Consider the following 8,278-nt stretch of genomic DNA (forward strand, 5'->3'; position numbering starts at 1 on the left):
AAAAAAAAAAAAAAAAAAAGCGAAGAAGAAGAAGAAGAAGCAGCACGCGAAGACAGGCTCAGACCAGAGCGAGGCAGCGGACAAGGAGCGCAGGAGACCCCGCGCGCGCGCGTGCGTTTGGTCTCCGGCACCCGCCAGGAATATCTAATACTCCCCTCCCAGACGGAGCAGGAATATCTGGCATGGCGTGGAGGGAAATCTCGGGATGGAGCGTCCTGCAGCGGCGCGTGGAGCAGGTGAGTCCATCTTTCTCCTCTGTCCAAACACCTGACGCGTTCAGCAGCTCATTGATATTCCGCGGGGGGGTCGGATCTCGTCCGGACATTTTCGGTACCGTCCTATTTAAACAAGCAGTCAGAGCGCGCGCGCGCACGCACACTCCACGCAGCAGCAGCAGTGTGTCGACGCTCCGTGGGGCTGTGGCTTCTTCTTCTTCTTCTTCTTCTTCTTCTCTGGATTCATTTAATGAAGCAGGTAGATCTCCTCCTCCTCCTCCTCCACCCGTTTCTGCTCCATCTTCTCATTTCACCGCTGAACTGATGAAGAAGGAGGGATTAGATTAGAGCAATCCAAACATGTTGTTTTAATCCAAACCTCACGAATGACAAGGGCATTTGGTGTGTAAGGCTCCCCATCACACACACCCACACACACGCACGCGCGCACACACTTCCAACCCCTCCAGCGACCAGAAACTAATCGATATCAGATGTTGTCCCAGAGATTTTTATTAGCCGTGAATTGGTGCTGAATTGTGTGCCTGTCGATGCTGCAGGTGTAGAGATGGTGCTGCAGGAGTGAAACATGATTACAGCAATCATTCTAATGGGTCTGCAACCCGGGACCAAGTGGGCCAAATAGGACTTTAAGTGTTTTAGTGGTTAGGAGCAAAAATAAAAACAGATCAGGTAACACCTGCTGCAAAAATAGCATAACAATTAAACAATATCTTAGTTTAGACTTATTGTTTGGGCATGTTTTCTGTCTGCAGGTTTTTCCCTCATGTTTGACTTTGCTCCACATCTGCTCCATCGTGCACACGTTCAGCTTCTTTAACGAACTGGAGGGATAACTTCTCAAGAAGCTAAACAAGATATTCCGCTCCTAACATGAATGTGTCGTTAGGCTGAACTCTTTCAGCATGAGAGTAGCATTCCTTGAAGGAATGCTTATCACCCACCACACAAACCGTCTCCCACTGTATGGAAGTGCTCAGTGTATGCATTGGGGCCAGTCTCAGCTACTGCCACACCAAATTTTAGCTCGTTGTCTGTAAATCTGAGTGCGTTACAGCTGCGTTTGTGTGGTCGATAAGCTGTGACGGCCATCTTGAATCAAGTTGTCCGTGGTTCATCCATCGATTATGTCCTGAGAGTTTCATCTAAATCTATCCAGTGGTTAATGTAATATTTTGCTAACAGACAGAGAGGGCTAGTTCTAACAGGTAATGCTAAATAAACCACAAGATCTGTTAGCTTTCTTAGTATATGTTGGGGTTGACTCTCAGCCACAACCACTCCAAATTTCATCCTAGTATCTGTAAAACAGCTGTAGCCATTTATATGTTTGCTACGTTGACTTGACTGTGGCGGCCATATTAAGTCAGGTTCACTAGTTAGTCGTAGATGCACATGCAGTGATTATTTCCTGTAAGGTTTAGTAAAATTCATCCATTCGTTGCTGAGATGTTTTGCTAACAGACAGACAAAAAGAACGCGCACACCCACAACACATAACAGTTACATGATCACCCGCCTTTTAATGGCGTCGGACCACAACCAGCTACTCTTACTTCTGAGTGTGTCACGATCACCCGTAGGGATTTCACAGCATACGGTTTTGCTAACGAAGCAACTTTTCCACCTCCAAATGAATCCAGAAGATTTATTGTCCGTGTCACCTTCAAGCCAGAAGACGTGCTCCTATCTTCATGGAACAAAATCGACCTCAATAACAGTTTCATGTTCACATTTTGGGGGCTTTAAATCATCGTCATATAACACATAGGTGACAGACAAATTATTGTAATTTCCCTGAAAAGTCCAACTCTTCTTCGTTGATGAATGACGTCTGAAATCCTGTAGGATGTAGACGGCAGCTCTTTAGTCCCTCGCTCGTGGTTCGTTGTAGCCAAAAATAACTGGAAATAAATGTTATTGATATTCATAACCACAATAGAAATGGATAGTTTGAGCAGCTTTCTTGTTCAATGTGTGACTGAAATATCTGTGACACAACAACGCTAATAATACACTGAGCTGGATGTATTGATTGGCTCGTGCTAGTGGTTCATTAGCCTGTTAGCCACTTGGTTAACTTCAGCCACACAGTGGGATTTTTCTCTGAAATCCTCCTGAAAACTAACAGTTTTCAGATAAATTGTTGAAATAGGCAAACATTGCACAGACAATATGTCATTAAAATAAGGTACTCAAAAATATACCACGAGTTTGACGAAAAGAAGAACAAGATAATCTGAAATTCATGAAAAAAATGCCAGATGCTGAATGACGGCTGACGTTTAATGAAGAAGCTGAAACTGAGCTGTTACAACAAAAAAAGCAAAACACAAGCTAAAAGGAATAAAACACACTAGGCAACTGTAACAAAACATAAGCTAAAAGTTAAAGGTATCAATTGACTAGCTAAAAATAGCAAGAGGCTAAAAATCAGCAAAAGGTTAGAAGTAGTCAAAAACTATAAATACTAGCACAAAAAGGCCAGCTGAAGGTTGCAAATGGCTACTTAAAAGCTAAGCTTTTATACCCCGATAAAGGTTTTAATTGCAATGGTTTGTTATCTGGGTGTCCAAAAACTTCTTTAAAACATCTTCAGTTGATCCAAAATGCTGCTGCCAGAGTCTTAACTGGAGTTAGTGGGAGAGATCATATCTCTCCAGTTTTAGCTTCTCTCCATTGGCTCCCTGTCAAATTCAGAATTGAATTTAAAATCTTACTTCTAACCTACAAAGCTCTCAACAACCTAGCTCCATCTTATATTCGAGATCTTATTGTTCCATACTTTCCTAACAGAGCGCTTCACTCTCAGACTGCAGGTTTACTTGTGGCTCCTAGAGTTTCCAAAAGCAGAATGGGAGGAAGATCTTCCAGTTATCAGGCTCCTCTCTTGTGGAACCAACTTCCAGTTTCTGTCCGTGAGGCTGACACGTTGTCCAGTTTGAAGACTTTCCTTTTTGATAAATCCTATAGTTAGGATTGTCTTGTTAGGCTGCTATAAGCTTGGAGGACAAATTGACTTAATTTCTTCAAATTAATACAGTACGGTAGTTACTAATGCATAAAATTGAATAGTTTTCATTTGATACTATTTCTGTCTTAACTTGTGATTCTCGACCTGCCATTGTGTATCTATTCCTCCTTCCTGTTCCTCTCAATCCCAGCCAGTCGAAGCAGATGGCGCTTATCCTGAGCCTGGCTCTGCTAAAGGTTTCTTGCTCATGAGGGAGTTTTTCCTGTCCACTGTCGCCTTCGTGCTTGATCAAGATGAGAGTCCAAAATGTGCCAACAATTTATTTTATGTTTTACTTTTAGAATGTAACAAACAACAGTTGTATAGTATTTATAAATGAGTTATCTTTATGTCCATCTTGTAGCACCAGGGTCTTCACACTTAAAATGTTCAGCAGTCTGAACGTGGCCCGTGAGCCACCAGTTGATCACAGTTGTAGCATGTTTAGCTGCTCTGAACACTATTTTATTAAATCATTAAATACGTTTTTATTTTTATTTTAAGGCTAACTCCTGATATGAGCAGACATTTGTTTGTGCTACATTCCCAACACAGCATTCATAAGAAATATGGTTAATTAGTGCGTTGGTCAGGGGAAATGATCCTTTCTTTTAATTTGTTCATCAGATTAAAGATGGAGCTTGTAGCTGCGGTCTTTGACTAAGCTCAGGGCCAAACTCGTCAATAAATCTGATTAGGTTAACAAGCTTGTTTTTGCTTTGTTCACTGACAAGCCAGAGAAGACTGCATCCATTTTTGATAGTGCGGTAGCTACATGGAGGAAGAACAACACAGCTGTTGACTCTGAGCTTATTTACCAGTTTGTATCTGTGATGGGGTAATTGGTTATTCCCCTTCTTATTTTGGCATGCAGAGCAATAAATCAGTTAGTAGTCAGCGCTGGTAATTGCAACAAAGTTAATTAGGTGAGTGATCGAAAACCGTTTATGTGTTTTTGTGCTTGTTTTTTTTTTTTTTTAAATCTTCTTGATTTAGGAATAACAAACATCAAATCAGATAGGCTGGTGCAAAATTAACTAGAGATCTGTGGGCATTTAAAAAAAAAAAGATTTTGAGGGGAGAAACACAAAATACAGACACAACATTTCCTATTATTATTCCATTTGAGATTTAAACTAAATTATCTTATGGAAATGAATTTTGGCTGCAAATCTTGTAAAAGATGTTATTCTTCGCCATCTCATGCAACATCGTTAGCGCTTGCAAGATCTGTTAGTGCGCAGAGTATGTGTGGACGATGACTCTCCGCTACTACCACACCAAACTTTAGCCCAATATCTGTAGAATTAGCCGAGTTGATTCCATTTTTGTGTTTCATACGGTCGCCTAACGGTGGCGGCCGTCATAAACGAAGTTGGCTGCAGTAGGGCATCATCTACAAATGCACGTCAGTCGATTTGATTTTGAAAATTACCTATAAATCCAAGTAGTGGATGATGAAATATTTTGCTAACAGACAGACACGTCTGACTCCAGTATGCCAATGCTTTTCTTTTCTTATGTGATAAACACGTAGAATTATCAAAGATAGACGATTAGCTTAAAACCTTTACGAAACCAAATTTCTAATGTTTTTATTTGTTAAATTGTGCTTGTTGTCGTCGGGGCTAAGTCTCGCAGGGACAAGGACTTTTGCTCTCATGTGGAGGACTGGGTGCTTGTGTGGTCCCATCAGACGTGTTTATTCTTTATTCTTCATGCGCTGCTCAGACGTACTGAAAGGATCCCATGATCTATTCACGAGTTGGTGTTTTTTAAATAAGACGCTGAAACGTAACCAGGTCAGAGGCTTTTCTTCTCAGGAGGGAGCGTGTCTTTGTAATCTGGTTTACATATTTGAGATTTGTCTTTCATACGGTGTTTCCTTTGATGCTTCACAGCAAAAAGAAGAGAACAGCGCGTTTATTGCTTTCTGTCTTCAGATGGTTTTACTGGATCACAGCAGATGGACTTCTCACATCACTGCTCACCTGGTTGTAAAGATGAATGGAGATCAGTATTCAGCTGTTTAAATAAGTGTGACATTTGAAATTAAGCTAAATGAAAAGATAAAGAGCTCAGAAACTAAAAAAAATGTTGTTTTATTAAAACTGGTTGAATAGTAGTGTCTTCTACTGTTTTTATCTTCAGACTCATCAAAACAGTTTATGTAAAATCTAATGGAAGAATAATGTAATCATTTGTGTTTTTAACATTCTTGTGTCATAAAATTAACACATTTATCTATTTTAAAGTGGGGAAATTACATTTTCTGTGAAAATGCAATAAATACAGAGAGCTGAGCTGAAATGTGTTGAAGAAGCTGAAACTAAGTTCTTAAAATAAAAAAAATTAAAAAAAAAAAACAGGAAAACAAGCAGAACACTAGCTGAGAGCTATAAAAGCAGAATACAGCTAAAATGAGTGAGCCACTTGCTAAAAACTCAAAGTAGAAAAATGCTGGCAAAAAGCTGTGAAATGGCTGCTACAAGTGAAAAGTAGCAACAGGCTAGCTAAAGGCTAATTGTGATAAATGCTAGCAGTAAGCTAAATTAAAGGTTAACTAAGGTCAAGCTGGACTGAGAAGCTCAGTCCTCACCTCCTTCTACAGGTGTGCAGTGGAGAGCATCCTGTGCTCCAGCATAAACGTGTGGCATGGAGGCTGCACAGCTGCAGAAAGAAAAGCTTTCCAGAGAGTGGTGAAGGCTGCACAGAAGACTGTTGGAGTCAGTCTCCCCACCATCACAGACATCTACACCTCCAGATGTAGGAAGAGGACCACCTGCGTCATGAAGGACCCTACACACCCAGCACACACACTTTTTGCTCCGCTCCCCTCAGGCAGGAGGTTGAGGAGCATTAAGTGTAGAACCACTAGACTGAGGAACAGCTTCTACCCTGAGGCTGTTGGACTCATGAATCCCTTACAGGAAAATCATTAATGCCACTTTAATTGGTGATTTGTCACTTTATCTGTGCTGCTGATTCTTACCCATGAGCTGCTGTATTTATACTCATCTGCTCACAACAGACTCATGTTCAGGCTGCTGTTTAATACACCGTATTTTATTATATTATTATTGTTTAGTGTGTATCTTAGATTCTTGTATACTGTTTCTTTTTTATACTTTATATTATTGCTGTTTTTGGGTGTAACTGGTACCTTGAGTACACGATCTCATTCCACCTCATGTACCACATGTGATGCAAATGACAATAAAGTCACCTTGAACCTTGAAACTTGAAACGTAGCAGAACTGTAGCTAAAAGCACCAAATGGCATCTGTGGTGGCCATCTTGTACACGACTGACTGCAAAAGTAAATCAGTTGTGGATGCACTTCATCAAACTTCAGTAATTCAGGAGGTGAAACGTATACGTGTGCATGCGAACACAAGCAAAAACATTATCACCTAGCTTTAGGCAGTGGGTGATGATTCCCAAAACGGCCTCGCAGAAACTGGATAAATGGATGCACTGAAGGTCAGGATATGAAACAAAAACCCTCGTCGGTAAACACAGCCTGTTGTTCGATCCGTGAAAGGTAAAACTGGAAAACAAACAGAAACTCTGCTGCCTCTCTGCTCCTGACCCCAGTCAGGATGAACTCTGTGCTGGAGTCTGATAAATCATCACTTGAATTAAACGGTGGACTCTGTAACGTCTGAGCCAAAGAGGGGCTGATGCTTCCGGTGTTATATCGTTGCTCAAAAAACAGCACCTGTGAGAGCAACGGGGTGCTCGTGGGATGGGTAATGTGCCCGTTGTGCGAGGAACCATTAATGCAGAACAATCTACCCAGATGATGTCGTCCTCAGAGAAGACCTTGATTATTTCAGACCCCTACGCCAAACCACGTAATGTGCATGTTTTGCAAGTACAACCCTGTAATATAATAGAGATATTTACCATGGAGTATTCTGGACTTGTCATTTATCAAAAGTATTTGCTGCATTTAAATAGAAAAAAACATATAACAAAGGAGGCTCCCACTGTTGAGCAGCTCGATGCAAAAAACATTTATTATTTTATTGCAGTTGTGACTGTGTGTCGTGTGAGCAAAAATATGAATGTTATGGACGTCATTCAGGAAATGCTACGTCTTTAGTTATGTTCTGTAAACAATAAAACCCCAAATGTGTTTCAAGTTTAAAATTTGAAATGACGCTTCATTTTTAATCCATTAGATCGTGCATTATTCGTGCATCCGTCAACAACACTGCTGTTGTTGCGTTTAAGTCAAGTCAAAGTTTATTTCTGTAGTACATTTTGAAAATAGCCCTCGTTGTCCAAAATGCCATAAAAAGTGTATTTATCAATGCAATGCAGCTGGGAAAAATACAGTAAAAACACATAAAACAATGAAATAAGATACATAGAATAACTGGCACAATATATTATATAAATGTTTTTTTTCATTTTAACCTTTATTTATACAGGTAGCCTCACTGAGTCACGAGGACTAGTTTTCAATAAAGACCTGTTTGGGAGCAGATGGTGGGGGTTAAGGGCCTTGCTCAAGGGCGCAGAGTGGAGCAAATGAGGGTGGAGACAGGTGTGGGTGTTTCACCTTTTCTACCCACATTTTGATGTTGTCGGTCCGGGGAGTTGAGCCGGCGACCTTCCGATCACAGACCCACCTTCTCTAACCTCTTCACCACCATCCTCATAAATATAAAAATAAACTAGAACAATTGCATTTCCTGTGAAAACGCAGTGTAAATACTTATTAGTGTAAAGTGAAATTGCACACTATTGTCATTCTGTTTTTCTGCATCATTATTATTATTATTATTATAGTTATTGTTAATTTTTGGGACAAAACTAGTGCTGCATATACTGTACTTTGTCCTACTAATGCCATTGTAAAGCTCAATCATGTGATCCTTGCTATGACTTTTGGTACTTGTGCTTTGTCTGGTTTTTGAAATATTAAACTTTGATTAGATTCATAACTTTGAGAGATGATGGGGATGTGTCAGCAGCTTGCAATACATTTCAATAGTTATAGTAAAAATACATATTTATA

General features: G+C 40.3%; 1 protein-coding gene across 2 annotated transcripts in view; it reads left to right on the plus strand.

The window, feature by feature from the left end:
- The first annotated feature begins 6 nt into the window (after positions 1-6).
- Positions 7-8,278, plus strand: part of nlgn3b (neuroligin 3b) — a 31,063-nt gene continuing 22,791 nt past the window's right edge. For both annotated transcript variants that reach the window (XM_037688070.1, XM_037688071.1), the window contains exon 1: positions 7-236. The gene's annotated coding sequence lies outside the window, so the exon portion shown is untranslated. The remainder of the gene's footprint in view (positions 237-8,278) is intronic.

Source organism: Nematolebias whitei, chromosome 14, assembly GCF_014905685.2.
Source record: "Nematolebias whitei isolate Nwh7 chromosome 14, NemWhi1, whole genome shotgun sequence".
NCBI lineage: Eukaryota > Metazoa > Chordata > Actinopteri > Cyprinodontiformes > Rivulidae > Nematolebias > Nematolebias whitei.